The 17,395-nt window shown below is 39.2% G+C and overlaps 1 protein-coding gene across 1 annotated transcript in view; it reads left to right on the top strand.

Moving 5' to 3' along the window:
* The window catches only part of LOC122794919 (NACHT and WD repeat domain-containing protein 2-like), a 1,236,179-nt gene that overhangs the window by 911,846 nt on the left and 306,938 nt on the right, over nt 1-17,395 (top strand). The gene's annotated exons all lie outside the window — the stretch shown is intronic.

Here is a 17,395-nt window from a genome sequence, read left to right as displayed (position 1 = left end):
CAATAAAAAAAAAGTAACAACTCCTTTTTGTTTTAAACTGTATCAACTATTTGCTTCAAATGTAGCAACCATTTGCTACAGTTTAGACCATCAGGGAGTGCTCAGTGCACAGGTTTGACCCCCAAATGCAATACTGGCTTTTAAAAGCTAATATGCACTAAAGAGCTATCAGGATGGATTGGATGGCCATTTGCAACCCCTAACACTTTGTGCCCAAGGCTGTTTCCTCCTTCACTCTACTCTAGCTACACTACTTTCTCTCAAACTCACAGTGCATATGAAGAGAGTCCTTAGGATAACAACTTTTACCCTAGCATTCATTTACTAAAATATATGAAGTGTGAAACTCAAATTTGTGGCATTAAGGACTTACTGTAATAATCAATTAACTACCTGTGCAGGGGAAAAAGAAGACTCATGGACATTCTGACAACAGGGAGAAGTAAGGGGTACATGGTGTGTTTGTGTGCTTTACTGTGTGCTTGTGTGTGGGAGATTGACTGAGGGGGAAGAGGCTCCCATGCTAACACGATGTGGCAGTCAGTTTTAACTACTTCAGGAAAGCGCTGATCTGCACTCACAGCAGTTAATTATTCATTAACAAACAAATTAATTGGTACTGAGTTTTTTCTTCATTGTAGCTAATGTGTCTATGAATAAGAGAAAACACATCACAGAAAAAAGGTCCTTTTTTAGCAGCCCTTAAAAATGAGTGGTAGGGTATTAATTACTGAATCCTTGGTTTAGAATATGTTACTTTCCTCGACATCAGGATGTGTAAAAAGAAGTAAAACTTGGGAGTATCGATTACAAGAATGCAGTTACAAATTCTGTACTGCATTATAATAGTTTGCATCCACTGCACCAAAAACAAAATACTATTAGGAGCATGCATGAGGGGATAGAACATCTGACCACTGAAGACGACAACAGACATCAATTGAATAGTTTGTTGTTTGACAGATTGTTGGTCAAAGGGTATCCTGGATATGTTGTTGTACAAAATTAAGACAGTCACAACGAAGTTTATAATTTAAAAAAGAATAGTGTAGATAGTTGTGAGATAAAAAGTAATTATGGATTGTTGAAAAACTTTATCTGACAGTCATGATTTATTTAGATGTACTGTAAATGAAACAGTTTTTATATATAAAAAAGAATAAAATCTAAAAAGCATGTTAGATAATGATGACAATAATTTAAGACCTTTGGCAGCTATTAAAATGGGCACTTATATATGCAGAAATTGCAATATGTGTAGATTCATTTATAAATGTCCCAGTCTTTATGGTGCCAAAACAGTGTAAGAAACTGCTCTGTGTGGAAGATTTTCAGTCCATATATCTCTAGTTAATCACTGTATATTAATCAGATCAGACAACAGTAGTAGTAGCAAACTTAAACTCGTCTTAAGTCAAAACAAAACAAAAACAAAAAATAATAATAAAAAATATATAATTGTACAGCGTTACTATGTATTCGAAAGTAATCCAAGAAAGGCAGGCAGGCAGTCTGTTTCCAGTCAAAAATCCTTTATTAAGTACACAGACAAGCGATCCAAGTAAAACAAAAATAGAGTAATAATTTCCTCACAAGCTTTCTAAATATATATATACTTTTTATCAGGAATGGGAGTGGTTTATTGTGCTTTTAAAACAAAATGTTATAGATACACATGTTAAATTCACATCCCTTCCCCCATCAGTGTGACATTCGAGCTGGTCCTGCCCTACTTAGTAGCTGTCATAATAATATTATAGTAAAAAATATATACACGTAGGAGCAAAACAATGAAGGGGCAAATAAAACTAATGCCCAAAAACAAAGTCCACAAAAATAATCCAATCTTCCAAATAGCTGGTAAAAAAGATTTTATTGACGTAGGTAAGCGCTTTCGCTTGGTTAAGCTTCTTCAGACCTTTACATAAAAATATATGCCTAACAAATATATATACTGAAAAAGGCGCCAAAACCAGATATTTAGAATACGCCCATCTGATTAATTATAAACGCATCACAAACATCTGTTATCAGAAGTTAAAAACAACATTATATTCATATTTGTTCTGTAACACCACAATTTTAAAAAACACATTCTCATCATAAGAATTAATTAAAAATGTATATTAACTGCATTAATCATTATATTAGGAACTCTATATTTTGCTGGAATGCATGTTCTTAAATAGACAAGAAATGTATATACATATCAAGACTTTAAAAGTGCAGATTTATGCATATATATTAATGCAAACATAAATTAAAACATTATTTAAATTTCAGCTTGTATTGTAAAAAATACTCTACATAAAATATCTGAAGGTACTTTCTAAACAATTGAAAATCTCCCTTATATTCACCAGCTAATAGTTGGCTATCGTCAAAAAGGACTATAAGAATATATATAGGATATTAGAGACATTCGTCATTCAAAAAGTGGACATATAAAGCCTTTCATGAAATATAAATAAATTCTTATTTATGTTTCAAACTTCTCTGTTTTAATAAGGGTTTCAGAGGTACTTTGCCATTCAATCCTGGCAACCTGTCGGCTCTAAGTTTAATTATCCACTGTGTTTCCCTGGCTTCAGTGAAGTTAATAATATCACCTCTTCTATGTGTGGTATTTATTTCTTCTAAGATCCTAAATACAAAGGAATGATTTATGTCAGTGTCATGGACATGTTTTGCCAAGGCATTCTTGATATTAACTGTCCTAATGTGATATGTGTGTTCCCGAATCCTGTCCCTAAGACAGCGATTCGTTTTGCCCACATAGAATGCCGGACAAAGCCTGCAGGATGCTAAATAGATTACATTTTTCGTCATACAATTACCATGAGCCTTCATACTAAAATCACCTAGTCCTGAGGGATGTGTAAATACTAATTCTTTCAAAATATAAGAGCAAAAATTACACGAATTGCAAGGTTCTGTGTAGAGACCATCTATGCCTTGTTTCTTGTAATTTGGCTTGGGGTAACACAAAGGCTTTTCAAGTTCTTCTTGTTCTTATAGATGAACTTGGTTTATCCCCAGCTATTTCCTAATCTTTGGGTCAACTGATAAAATATGCCAGTGTTTGGTATAAATGTCTTTATTCGACCTATGTCTTTGGTGTAATATACTGGAAACTTCATGCCTTGAGCGGTGCTACATAGTTTCTCAGTGATTCTTATATCATCATTACTCTGATTTTCTTTTCCCATTAAACTAGTGGAGAAGTATGGTTTGGCCTTTGTATCTCTTAACACTGGCATCTCATCTGTAATCAACTGATAGTCACTCTCATTGTAACATCTCTCATTCAACATCTCTTTTAATTCACACAGATCTTTCTCATAGGCAGCATCCACTGGTGTATACCTGGAGATACGTATAGCCTGCCCTCTCACTAAATTCTTGTATACATGACCAGGATGCATACTATGCCTATGTAGGAGTGTATTTTTATAGCATGGTTTACGGTATAGTCCTGTGTTAATCATACCATTTGGCAACTTCTCCACATATATATCTAAAAATGGAATACACTGATGAGACCAATCAGAGGTGAAATTCAAGAAATCTATATATGTATTCATCTCTTATAAATGTCTCCAGTTGTGTGGATGTACCTCTCCAGATGAAGAAGAGGTCATCCACAAACCGTCTATAAAACAAGACATGTTCCCTATATAGTGTACTTTGAAACAGAAACCTATTCTCCCATTCTGCCATTACGAGGTTGGCGTAGCTATTGGCACAAGAAGTGCCCATAGCTACGCCATCTCTCTGGAGAAAGGTTCTGTCCTGAAAACAAAATATATTTGATTCTAACACTATCTCCAATAAGTCCATCAGTAATTCTGTACAGTCAACCATACCAGAACTACTCAGAAAGTTCCTCACCATATCAATACCCGCTCTATTCGGTATCATGGTGAAGAGTGACTGCACATCCATAGTAGCAAATAAAACATCTCCTGTATCAAAAGATGTACCTACATGCCTATAGAGGTCCAACAAAAACTGCTTGGTATCTTTAAGTATATGTGAATTCAAGTCTACTAGAGGTCTCATCTTACTTTCTATATAAATCGACAGGGGTTCTGTAGACCATCCCCTACCTGCCACTATCGGTCTCATAGGTGGCTGTGTGGGATGTTTATGTAATTTGGGAAGTCCCTGTATGACGGGTAACAAGGGATGTTGCACTAATAAAAAATCAAACAAGGACTGATCTATGATACCTTCTATATATAAATGATTCAACTTATTTTTAATATCCATAATAATCTTATCTACTCTTTCATCATTGATTGCTTCATAAAATTTTGAATCTGATAACATTCTCAGCATATCTTGTTCATATCGATGACAGTCAAATACAACAATCCCACCTCCCTTATCTACAGGATGGATGACTATATCCTGCCTATGGCGTAGTTAATTTAAAACTGTCCGCTGTTTAAAACTCAAGTTGTACTTAGACTTGCGATTCTTAATCAGATATTCCTTTGTTTTATATAGATCGTCCTCCACTAACTTACTGTATGCAGCAACTAGGGGATGTATCATTGGTATATATGTACTCGGTTTCCTGAAAGATGGTTGAGAAACAGTATTTCCCCCATCAAACGCTATCTTCAGAGATAAATTTCTAATTTCTCCCTTGCCACATTTTCTTTAAATTCCTGTTGGAGAAATACAACTTAGTTGTGAATTTGTCAAGTCATGAATTGAGTGAGGAAGAGATACTCATTTTATCTAAAGGATTATCCTTTATTCCAACTACTTACAGTTGTTATGAAGAAACTCTCAGAGATTTCAAATTATTTATTAGAAATTTATCTCTGAAGATAGCGTTTGATGGGGGAAATACTGTTTCTCAACCATCTTTCAGGAAACCGAGTACATATATACCAATGATACATCCCCTAGTTGCTGCATACAGTAAGTTAGTGGAGGACGATCTATATAAAACAAAGGAATATCTGATTAAGAATCGCAAGTCTAAGTACAACTTGAGTTTTAAACAGCGGACAGTTTTAAATCAACTACGCCATAGGCAGGATATAGTCATCCGTCCTGTAGATAAGGGAGGTGGGATTGTTGTATTTGACTGTCATCGATATGAACAAGATATGCTGAGAATGTTATCAGATTCAAATTTTTATGAAGCAATCAATGATGAAAGAGTAGATAAGATTATTATGGATATTAAAAATAAGTTGAATCATTTATATATAGAAGGTATCATAGATCAGTCCTTGTTTGATTTTTTATTAGTGCAACATCCCTTGTTACCCGTCATACAGGGACTTCCCAAATTACATAAACATCCCACACAGCCACCTATGAGACCGATAGTGGCAGGTAGGGGATGGTCTACAGAACCCCTGTCGATTTATATAGAAAGTAAGATGAGACCTCTAGTAGACTTGAATTCACATATACTTAAAGATACCAAGCAGTTTTTGTTGGACCTCTATAGGTATGTAGGTACATCTTCAGATACAGGAGATGTTTTATTTGCTACGATGGATGTGCAGTCACTCTTCACCATGATACCGAATAGAGCGGGTATTGATATGGTGAGGAACTTTCTGAGTAATTCTGGTATGGTTGACTGTACAGAATTACTGATTGACTTATTGGAGATAGTGTTAGAATCAAATATATTTTGTTTTCAGGACAGAACCTTTCTCCAGAGAGATGGCGTAGCTATGGGCACTTCTTGTGCCAATAGCTACGCCAACCTCGTAATGGTAGAATGGGAGAATAGGTTTCTGTTTCAAAGTACACTATATAGGGAACATGTCTTGTTTTATAGATGGTTTGTGGATGACCTCTTCTTCATCTGGAGAGGTACATCCACACAACTGGAGACATTTATGAGAGAGATGAATACATATATAGATTTCTTGAATTTCACCTCTGATTGGTCTCATCAGTGTATTCCATTTTTAGATATATATGTGGAGAAGTTGCCAAATGGTATGATTAACACAGGACTATACCGTAAACCATGCTATAAAAATACACTCCTACATAGGCATAGTATGCATCCTGGTCATGTATACAAGAATTTAGTGAGAGGGCAGGCTATACGTATCTCCAGGTATACACCAGTGGATGCTGCCTATGAGAAAGATCTGTGTGAATTAAAAGAGATGTTGAATGAGAGATGTTACAATGAGAGTGACTATCAGTTGATTACAGATGAGATGCCAGTGTTAAGAGATACAAAGGCCAAACCATACTTCTCCACTAGTTTAATGGGAAAAGAAAATCAGAGTAATGATGATATAAGAATCACTGAGAAACTATGTAGCACCGCTCAAGGCATGAAGTTTCCAGTATATTACACCAAAGACATAGGTCGAATAAAAGACATTTATACCAAACACTGGCATATTTTATCAGTTGACCCAAAGATTAGGGAAATAGCTGGGGATAAACCGAAGTTCATCTATAAGAACAAGAAGAACTTGAAAAGCCTTTTGTGCTACCCCAAGCCAAATTACAAGAAACAAGGCATAGATGGTCTCTACACAGAACCTTGCAATTCGTGTAATTTTTGCTCTTATATTTTGAAAGAATTAGTATTTACACATCCCTCAGGACTAGGTGATTTTAGTATGAAGGCTCATGGTAATTGTATGACGAAAAATGTAATCTATTTAGCATCCTGCAGGCTTTGTCCGGCATTCTATGTGGGCAAAACGAATCGCTGTCTTAGGGACAGGATTCGGGAACACACATATCACATTAGGACAGTTAATATCAAGAATGCCTTGGCAAAACATGTCCATGACACTGACATAAATCATTCCTTTGTATTTAGGATCTTAGAAGAAATAAATACCACACATAGAAGAGGTGATATTATTAACTTCACTGAAGCCAGGGAAACACAGTGGATAATTAAACTTAGAGCCGACAGGTTGCCAGGATTGAATGGCAAAGTACCTCTGAAACCCTTATTAAAACAGAGAAGTTTGAAACATAAATAAGAATTTATTTATATTTCATGAAAGGCTTTATATGTCCACTTTTTGAATGACGAATGTCTCTAATATCCTATATATATTCTTATAGTCCTTTTTGACGATAGCCAACTATTAGCTGGTGAATATAAGGGAGATTTTCAATTGTTTAGAAAGTACCTTCAGATATTTTATGTAGAGTATTTTTTACAATACAAGCTGAAATTTAAATAATGTTTTAATTTATGTTTGCATTAATATATATGCATAAATCTGCACTTTTAAAGTCTTGATATGTATATACATTTCTTGTCTATTTAAGAACATGCATTCCAGCAAAATATAGAGTTCCTAATATAATGATTAATGCAGTTAATATACATTTTTAATTAATTCTTATGATGAGAATGTGTTTTTTAAAATTGTGGTGTTACAGAACAAATATGAATATAATGTTGTTTTTAACTTCTGATAACAGATGTTTGTGATGCGTTTATAATTAATCAGATGGGCGTATTCTAAATATCTGGTTTTGGCGCCTTTTTCAGTATATATATTTGTTAGGCATATATTTTTATGTAAAGGTCTGAAGAAGCTTAACCAAGCGAAAGCGCTTACCTACGTCAATAAAATCTTTTTTACCAGCTATTTGGAAGATTGGATTATTTTTGTGGACTTTGTTTTTGGGCATTAGTTTTATTTGCCCCTTCATTGTTTTGCTCCTACGTGTATATATTTTTTACTATCTTTATCTGTTGCTGTTCACTGAGGAGCATTAACTTTCAGCGGAGGATATTTTCTATTTATAATAATATTATAACCCTTATGTACTTTAAATAAAATTTATAATGATGTGGTACCTCTTATTTAACTAGATTATTAAGTAGATTATTAGGTCTGTGATTTTATCCAAGACAATATACTACATGGCTGTAAATATATCAACCTTTGTTCATTTGGCAATCAAAAATATATAGAAATATATACATATACATTTTGCATGTAAAAATCAATTTTTATTTTCAAAACCTATTGTTAACAAAGATCGCTTTCGTCCTTCTAGACTTCTTCAGGTCTGTGTACAAGAACCCTAAAAACTATCTATAAAAATATATATAATTGTATAATTAGTTAGTATTGTTATTACACATCATTTTGAATAAAGTAAAAAAAAAGAACCAGAAAAAAAATAAAAATAAGAAAAAATATATGTATGATGATGGAAACAAAATATACACTTAAATTACAACTGATTTAAAATGGTATTTAAAACCAACTGGTAGAATAAAACAAAATAATATAAGCCGCGGTGGTTCAGCGGTAGCGTTGTTGCCTCACAGCAAGAGGTTCGCCCGTTCCATTCTTGGCTGGAGCGCCTTCTGTGTGGAGTCTGCATGTCCTCCCCGTTGGCGAGTGGCATTCGAAAGACATGCATAGAATGGGCGTGCCTTTGTTAAAGGTTGGGTGTCAAGCTGACACCTTGGCACCCGCAAAGAAATCTACTGCCAATCGTTAGCGGACCGGAGTTCCGCTGTGACGACCCCTAACTGGGAAAAGCCGAAAGAAGAAGAACAACACTGAGCAGCCTGCCTGTCCCTATAGGAGTGGTTACTGCCTAGAAGCTGTAGTTTTATTGGCCATTTTGGGTCAATTCTAAACTCCTTGATCTCTCTCTCTCAAAACCTTGATGCCTCGTGGTTTTGGCATCTTTCCAGGCTTGTTAGTTGTTGCTGAAGCACCTACCAAGGGGAGAAAACGCTGAGAGAAGAAAGGAGCCACTTTTGAGATTTTAAGTATTTTCTTCTGATTTTTTGTTTAGAATTACTGCTTTGCCGCCTACTTTTTGGCGTTTTCAGGCTTGCTGAAATTAATATCTGTATTAGAAACAGTATTTAGCACACATCTAGAGCCTGTTTACTGCATTTCCTGTGTTGCACTTAATTTAAAATAGTTTTTGCTCTTAAAATTGCATTTTACCTGACTTTGGCCGAGCAATCAAGTGTGGGGTCATTTATTGCACTGTTGTGAATATTTTGCTACTTGTGTATCTCTGCTACCATCTATACCAGATGATTGTAGCCCCCCAAACATCTCTAACGCTCAGGTGAGAACTGCTCTCTCCAAGGCAAAAAACACAGCATCCATGGGACCAGATGGTGTCCCCGGTTGTGTGCTCCACGAACTCAATGAGGAATTAAACCCGCAGTTAGGGCAGCTGTTTAATCTTAGCCTCACCTCAGGATACATGCCCAAGGAGTGGCGTACGGCAACTGTGGTCCCACTTCACAAAGGCGGTGCCTCGACCGACCCTGGAAATTACCGTCCCATCAGCTTGACAAGCCTGATCTGCAAAGCTATGGAGAGGATCATAATGGAACTCATAAATAAAGACATAGGGGACTTGCAGACTTTGGATCCGACCCAGTTTGGCTTTGTCAAAGGCAGATCATGCCTTTTAATCTTGGTTTACTTTTTCGAAACAGTCACCAAGGCCATTGATGAGGGAAAGGCAGTCCACACAGCCTACCTTGACTTGGCAAAGGCTTTCGACACAATACCCCACTCAGGTATCATCGAAAAACTCATCAGCTTAAATGTAAACCCATACGTCACAAGATGGGTTGCAAACTGGCTAAGTGACAGAACCCACAGGGTCAGAGTTGCTGGCGCCATGTCAGACTCAAAGCCTGTCACAAGTGGTGTCGAACAGGGCTCAGTCCTGGGCCCACTCCTGTTCGGCATCTACTTTTCAGAAGTACAAGCAAACAGAGGAGGATTATGGCTGACAAAATTTGCAGATGACTGCAAACTGGGCGCCATAGTTGAGAACACATCTGACACAGATATCCTTCAGAAGGGTCTTATAGAAATGGATCACTGGTGCCAGAGCCATGGCCTAAAGTTAAACGCCAAAAAATGCATAGTCATACCCTTCGGGAAAAACAAGGTTACCCCTAGCTACCATATAGGCGGCAACCCACTAAGCACAGAAGAGGTTATCAGGGATCTGGGGACCCAGGTTGACAGTAACCTTTCGTTTGACACTCACGTTGCCAAAGTAGTTAGGAAGACCTTCTACATTGCCCACCTGATCATGAAGGGATTCACATCTAGATCAAGGGAGGTCATCGTCCCCCTGTACTCATCACTCATCAGACCAATGATTGAGTACAATGCCCCATTCGAAATGTATCTGACACGACACCTGCAGCAACTGGAAAGGCCCCAAAAGTTCCTCACCAAAAGGATAAAGGGTCTCAAAAATATGTCCTATGCTGCCCGACTGAAGGAACTCCAACTCTATTCAGTCGCTTACCGTCTGCTCAGAGGTGACCTGTGCCTGACATACAAGGCCATGTCCAACCCAGAATTGATGAACATGCTTCACCTCAAAAAATCTAGATCCCTCAGAACTACAAGGGCGGGAGACTTAAACCTTGACACGGTTATTAATAGGACGTGCTGAAGGGACAGATTCATCACCCAGAGACTCCCTATGCTGTGGAACAAAATCCCGGTACATGTGAGGCAGAGCACCTCGCTGGCTCTGTTCAAGAGAAATCTTGACCAATGGATGGGAGATCACAGATATACCCCAGGGATTATCTCAGTGTCACTGCTTGACAGAGGCACAGCAAAATAATGGGCATAGTAAAGGGGTGGCAAAAGCCACAAAACTCTGGGCTAGGCTTATAAATGCCCTTGGGCAGATAGCCTAGTATGAACCTATGAACCTAAACTAAAACAAAAACAGAAAAAACAAAAAAATCTTGCTTTTTTTCCCACTTTCTGAAATTTAAGAAAGTTCAGTTACAGATTTGCTGTTCTGAACTGTTTGTAAGTTTCTTGGAGGCCAGTGCTTGCTTGGGCTAAAGGGAAGTCTCTGTGTTCACCAGTGGCAGTGGTTAACACTGAGCAGCCTGCCTGTCCCTGTAGGAGTGGTTACTGCCTAGAAGCTGTAGTTTTATTGGTCATTTTGGGTCAATTCTAAACTCCTTGATCTCGCTCTCTCTTAAAACTCTTCAACTGTCTTTTTGTGTGGTCTTGCACACAGAACAGTGTCGGGCAGCGCCGCTTAAACAGGTTTAAACTATTCCCAGCTCCACAAAGTCTGCTCTTCACTTTTTCCATTAGAACTGCTCTAAATCTCTAATTAAGCACTCTATTTTCATTCTAAAGCCCTGCACTTGCTCGTATAAGTAATCTCATAGGTAAACACAAACTAAAGCACTACATCCTCCTTCTAAGCACTTGCTCCCTATTGGTTCTTTCTGATCAGTCAATAAGTAGTTCCCTAAGGTCAGTTTCGAGTTTACTCTCCAGTCCAGCTGGTGAATCTGGGAATCTTGAGGCAATATTACAACTGCCTTATGTATACAGACCACCCTCTCCTCCTCCCAACAAGCTCAAATATATGTGAGAGATGCAACTATATAGCCAAACTGGAGGCTAAGCTCTCTCAACCCAGTACTGGCACAGCCTGTCAGGAGGAGAGGTAACCACACACACCACAAATCCAGTCTCACATAGACCTATCGCATCAGCAAACCAAACAAATAAACACACAAAAACATACTCGGGAGGCTCTAAATAAAAATCTTCCTAAGCAGCAGAGACCTCCAAAGCAGACATCCAAGCAACACCTACCACGAAACAATATCCACATAGTACATAGCTCAGAAAGTCAGTGTGCCATACAGTCACAGCCCTTAAGGCTAAACAACACACCTAATACACTTGTAATAGGTGACTCAGTTGTCAGACACACTGACGTCCCACTCACCAGGCTGAACAAGGAGAATGTTACTGTAAGCTGCATGTCGGGTGCCAGGATCCACCACATAACACAAGCACTCAGGTCACTCTAAAGCAAGTACAAATATGACTCCGTCATTGTCCATGCTGGTGTGAATGACCTGAGATGTACCATCCTGGACTACATGAAAAAAGACGTACAGGAGCTCTTTGATCATGTAGCCCAGGCCGTTAGACCCTGACCTTGAGTAGCATCTTACCCTCACCAAGAATGATGCCACAGTATAAAGACAAAATGATCAATTTTAACAATTGGCTAAAGTATTGGTGTCATTCAGAGGGGATCCAGTGTCTGTCAGCCTGGGATGACATGCTTGACAAGCCACGTTGCTTCGCTAAGGACGGCTTGTACCTGTCACCCCTGGGTTTTCGAGTACTGGCAAAGGCTCTTGCCTCCCCCATAGTGCCTTTTTTAGGCAAGGCTCAAAAGACAAACCCACCCCCATAGACAACACAAAGAAAAAAAACTAAGGGTAATGCTGCTCAACGCCAGAAGTCTAAACCTCAAGATGCACGCACCCAAGACTCTCCTCAGTATGGAGAATATCAATATCTGTGCAGTAACAGAAACCTGGTTCAAGGCTCCCGAGAGCACCCCAGCACAACAGGTTATACTTCATACCATGCTTTCCGGCCCCAAAACTCGGACCGAACCACAAAAGGAGGGGGAGTATCCATATTTATCAAAGATACCCACACCTCCAGGTTAATGGCACTGCACGAAGCATCGGAGACCATCCATGTGCAACTAACAGTGGGAAAAACTGACTTTCAGTTTGTAGCCTGCTACAGACCACCCTCCCAAACACAGGAACTCACTCGGCTTTCCTGAGAACACTGGAGAATATGAAGGTCTCTCCAAACACTATTATATCGGGTGACTTCAACTACCCAAGCATCGATTGGGAAAACTACTCAAGCCCAAACACCTTCGCCCAACGGTTCCTAGAATTTATAAACTCAAATGCTATGGAACAACTGGTCACCACTTCCACAAGAGGGGAAAACATATTGGATCTGGTCATCACCAACATGGGGTCTCTATGTTCCACACCAGAGGTATACCCCTCATTGGTAAGATCAGACCATAAACAAATCTCACCGGACATCCATATTCCATCCCCACCCCTTGCCAAGGAAACCACGATGAAGAACTTCTCAAAAGCAAACTTCACACTTCTCAAAACTGAGATGGAATCCTTCAAAGCCCCCGGTCCACTAGAAAATATGGCCCAAAATGCAGAATCCTTTACAAAAGCATTCTATGGACACCTACAGGAATGCATGGAGCATGCTATCCCAAATAAAACCAAGACTCACTCCTCCAAAGGCAGGAGACCTGTCTGATGGACCCCGGCCATAAATAAGCTGTACAACACAAGGAGAAAGCTACTACATGACAGAGCAAAATCCCAAAAAGGGAAGGCATCATTGATCAGTACTAGCAAAAAACTATGATGCCTCATAAAATCATCTAAGGCCAGATTCAAAAGAAGAATTGCACAAGACACTAAAGATAATCACAAGGCCTTCTTTAGTTATGTCAGAAACCTGGGAGGCAACTCCCAGATATGCTCTGAGTTAGTGCAAAATGACAAAAAATACACTGAACCCACAGACATTGCCAACATCCTGGCAGAAAGGTTCAGTGCAAACTTCTCTCCCCCTTCCCCCCAAAAGAACAAATGTCTTTCCCAACAGAGTGTAGCCTTCCTGAGATCACAGATGCACAGGTGAGAGCTGCCCTCTCCAAAGCAAAAAACACAGCATCAATGGGACCAGACGGTGTCCCGGGCTGCATTTTACACGAGCTCCAAGAAGAACTAAACCCAAAAATAAAGTCACTGTTCAGTCTCAGCCTTACTACAGGATATGTACCCAAGGAATGGCGTACAGCAACAGTGGTCCCACTCCACAAAGGTGGTGCCACAACAGACCCCGGAAACTATCGCCCTATAAGCCTGACTAGCCTGGTCTGCAAAGCTATGGAGTGTATCATCATGGAAATCATAAACAAAGACATTGGGAATGTCCAGACACTGGATCCTACCCAATTCAGCTTCATTAAGGGCAGCTCTTGCCTCTTGAACCTGGTCGACCTCTTTGAAACAGTTACCAAAGCCATAGATGAAGGGAAGGCAGTCCACACAGCCTTCCTGGACCTCGCAAAAGCCTTTGACAGAATACCCCACTCGGGCATCATAAATAAGCTCACCAGCTTAAATATCAACCCCTATGTCACAAGATGGGTTGCAAACTGGCTCAGGGATAGAACCCACATGTTCAGAATAGCAGGTGCCATGTCAGACTCTAAACCAGTTACAAGTGGTGTCCCACAAGGCTCAGTCCTGGGACCTCTCTTGTTCGGTATACATTTCTCCAAGGCTAAGATAGGTGGACTATGGCTGACCAAGTTCGCAGATGACTGCAAACTGGGTGCTGTAATCGAATCTATGGCTGACACAAGCATCCTCCAAAAGGGTCTCACAGAGACGGATAACTGGTGCCAGAGTCATGGCCTAAAGCTAAATGCCAAAAAGTGCATAGTCATCCCCTTTAGGAAAAACAAAGTGCCCACAAATTATCACATAGGTGGTAATCCATTAAGTATGAAAGAAGTAATTAGGGACTTGGGGACCCAAGTAGATAACAATCTCTCCTTTGACAATCACGTTGCCAAAGTGGTTAGAAAGACCTTCTATATAACCCACCTTATCATGAAAGGGTTCACATCTAGATCAAGAGAGGTCATTGTGCCCCTCTACTCATCACTTATCAGGCCCATAATTGAGTACAATGCCCCATTTGGGATGTACCTTACACGACACCTTCAGCAACTGGAAAGACCCCAAAAGTATCTCACCAAGAGGATCAAGGGGCTCAAACAGATGCCCTATGCAGTTTGGCTAAAGAAACTCCAGCTCTACTCAGTTGCGTACCGCCTACTCAGAGGCGATCTGTGTCTGATGTTTAAAGCCATGTCCAACCCAGAATTAATGGACATGCTTCACCTCAGAAAATCCAAATCCCTTAGAGCTACACGCTCCAGGGACTTGAACCTCAGCACAGAAATAAATAGGACATGCTGGTGGGAAAGATTCATATCCCAGAGGCTCCCCTCACTCTGGAACAAAATCCCAATCCATGTTAGGCGGAGCCCCTCAGTGACCCTCTTCAAGAGAAATCTTGATGAGTGGATGGGAGATTGTAAGTTTACCCCTGGGATCTCTTCTGTGTCCCTGCTTGACAGAGGTACAGTAAACTAACCTTAAAAGCCTACCTTCTGTGACCTACTATACAGAGGCACAGTCAACTAATCTAAAAGGGTGGCGAAAGCCAAACACACTCTAGCTAGGCTTATAAATGCCCTAGGGCAGATAGCCTAGTATCAACCTATGAACCTATGAACAGTCATGTAAACAATGTGGCAATTTTCTAAGTTCCAGTGCACTTTTAATTGAACAATAGTAGTTTAGTCTAGGCTTCCTAAAAGAGTTCAGATTTAATTGCCACGAGTTCATGTTTCTCCAGAATATTCGGGATGTCTCCTTCAAGATCACCCATGTCTATGCGATCCAGGATCTAAAACTTAAAACCTGTGTGTCTTTTATGAAGAGAAAGGTGTTTGGCTAGTGTATTATTTTTATATCCAGAGTGGATTTCTGACAGATGACATGAATTCCTATGCTTGAGTTTATTTACAGTCTTGCCCACATAGAATGCATCACATTCATTGCACTGTGCCCTGTAAATTACATTTGTAATGTTACAGTCACCCCCTGCACTGGTTTTAATGATTTTCATTAAATAAGGGCAATAAAAACCATCACCTTGCTGTATAAATATAGAAAATGTACAATTAATTTCACATCTTTTTGCACGGTGGGGGGGGGGGTGGCCACGGTGGTGCAGCAGTTAGCATTGCCACCTCACAGCAAGAGGTTCTCCGGTTCAATCCTCAGCTGGGGTGCCTTCTGTGCAGAGTCTGCATGTCCTCCCTGTGGTCACGTGGATTTCCTCTGGGTGCTCCGGTTTCCTCCCACATCCCAAAGACATGCTGTAGGTGGATTCGACACTTTAAATTGGCCCTAGGTGTGAGTGCATGCATGTGAGTGCCTTCTGTAGAAGGTTGGGCACCGGGCAAGCAACTCAACACCATAAAACTCCACTGCCAATCATAAGTGGACAGGTGATCCACTGTGGCAATCCCTAATCGGGAAAAGCCGAAAGAAGAAGAAGTTTCACATCTTTTAGTGCTTTTCTTATATGGTCTAGGTTTAAATTCAACAAAACTTCTAATGTTCCTGGCCTTCCTATAAACAAATGATGGGGCTTCACCTAAGATGTTAATCAGGTAAGGGTTTCCTGTGACAATGTCCCAGTTTTCTTCAGTAACATTTTTGATACTGTGATAATCCAAAGTGTATGTCAGGATGCAGCTATTTTTGCATTTGTTATTCTCTGTGGAATTGCTTAACATTCTAGGAGGGTGGCCTAATGGTTAAGGTGTTTGCCTTATAAACACAAGGTGCAGGGTATGAGTCTCACAAGGGATAATTAGCTAGGTTTAAAATGGCTTGTAAGGACAGTTAGACTAATACTCACCTATGAACCTAAAAAAAATATTCTACTGGGGAGGTTGAGTGAAGGTGCTTCAGTTCTATAATGGGTTCCAGGATGTTTTTTAACATCTGACTTTCATAGCCTCTCACTAGAAAATGATTCTCTAAGTTGTTCAGGTTTCTCAAAAATGGTTCCATCTCTGTGGTAATTCTAGCTAATATATAGCCCTGGGACTTCACTACATTATACTTGGTTTTTGTAGGATGTAGACTTTTACTGTGGAGTAATAAGTAACCCTCGTTGGTTTTCTGAATAGATCAGTGGTGATTCTGTTATTGCTGGTGTCCTTGGAAATCTGCATATCTAAGAAAGTGGTTGAAGTATAGCTATGGGAAGAGGTAAAATTCAGGAAGGGGGTTGTTTGATTGAGGTAAGTGATAAAATCTCCAAGCTGCAAGGTGTCACCTTCCCACACAATAAAGATGTCATCAAGACCAAAGTATTTATGGTGCCAATACACAGACAACTTACAGAGCACCTTTTTATTTTTCTTGTGAAGAAATGTATGTGACTTATATTGCTTCTTGAACATTCTATGATTCTTTTTATACTGGAAAAAAAAACTATAAATAAAGGGACAGGATGTATGAATACCATTATACCATTAAAAGTGGTAACGTTTTTAATGCACTTTGTAATCATTCCATAGGTAACAATGTTTAAAAAAACAAATGTTTCATATCCTAGACTGAGTTCTAGTCAGTGCTAGGGGGTGCTAATAGGAAAGATTTTTTGATTATTTTGAATATATATGTCAGCTCAAACTTAATACATGTAACTATAAAGGATTAAATCATTTTGCCAACTTTGTATGTTATCTACAAAAGGTGAAAAAGAAGTTTGGTCACATGATTTAATCATCATTCATGAGGAATTAGTACATTGTAACACAGTAAAAACACACGCTAGAATACAAAATGTATTAACTTTGTTTTAGAACAGAGCAGAGCCAGTCAGACATTTAGTGTGAGGAAATGTTGCTTTGT

Source organism: Protopterus annectens, chromosome 2.part1, assembly GCF_019279795.1.
Source record: "Protopterus annectens isolate FY-2018-M chromosome 2.part1, PAN1.0, whole genome shotgun sequence".
Classification (NCBI taxonomy): domain Eukaryota; kingdom Metazoa; phylum Chordata; order Ceratodontiformes; family Protopteridae; genus Protopterus; species Protopterus annectens.
This window is presented reverse-complemented; position numbering and strand designations above follow the sequence as displayed.